General features: G+C 37.9%; 1 pseudogene; it reads left to right on the forward strand.

Moving 5' to 3' along the window:
• Positions 1-215: 215 nt before the first annotated feature.
• On the forward strand, positions 216-640 carry LOC143438786 (trafficking protein particle complex subunit 2-like; annotated as a pseudogene).
• The last annotated feature ends 251 nt before the right edge of the window (positions 641-891 follow it).

Raw genomic sequence — 891 nt, forward strand, 5'->3', positions numbered from 1 at the left:
GGCATCAATCACTCTGCCAAAATATCTCTTCCCAATAGTTCAGTCTGCCACACTTTTCTGACACCATCTAGAACTAAAGGAACTTGAGATTTTCATAGACAATCTATTCATAGAAAATAAAACTGAGGGTTGACCTGTTCTCTACCTTGAGCACATCTTCTCCTGAACTAGAGGGAAGTCGACTTATGTGTAGAGCCATACATAGACAGAAGATAATGTCTGGAAGCTTCTACTTCATAATTGTTGGCCACCATGATAATCTAGTTTTTGAAATGGGATTTTTTTGGCAGCTGGGAAAGCAGAATCCAAAGATGAACATCGTCATCTGAACCACTTCATAGCTCATGCCGCTCTGGACCTCTTTGATGAGAACACGTGGCTCTCCAACAACATGTACTTAAAAACTGTGGACAAATTCAATGAGTGGTTTGTCTCAGCATTTGTCACCGCTGGGCACATGAGGTTCATCATGCTTCACGATGTGAGGCATGAAGATGGCATCAAGAGCTTCTTCACTGATGTTTACGACTTATATATCAAGTTCGCCATGAATCCCTTCTATGAGCCCAGTTCTCCTATCCAATCAAGTGCATTCGAAGGAAAAGTTCAGTTCCTTGGGAAGAAACATCTTTTAAGCTAAATGCAGAAAACTTCAGAATCACAGTGGGGTTTGCTCAGGAGTGTGTGCATTGCAAACTCTACGTGTCTCAGCTTGCCTGTATATACATGAGATATATAAATATCTCTTATATTTAAAAATCTCATCTTTTCATGTTATCACTATTAGTATTTACCTGTGAACAATTATCACTAATAGTGCATTTCAAAAATTAATAAGCCTATAACTTTACTGATTAAGATAATTAAAACAATCTTAGATTCCTTTAAAAA

This window comes from Arvicanthis niloticus, chromosome 26, assembly GCF_011762505.2.
Source record: "Arvicanthis niloticus isolate mArvNil1 chromosome 26, mArvNil1.pat.X, whole genome shotgun sequence".
NCBI lineage: Eukaryota > Metazoa > Chordata > Mammalia > Rodentia > Muridae > Arvicanthis > Arvicanthis niloticus.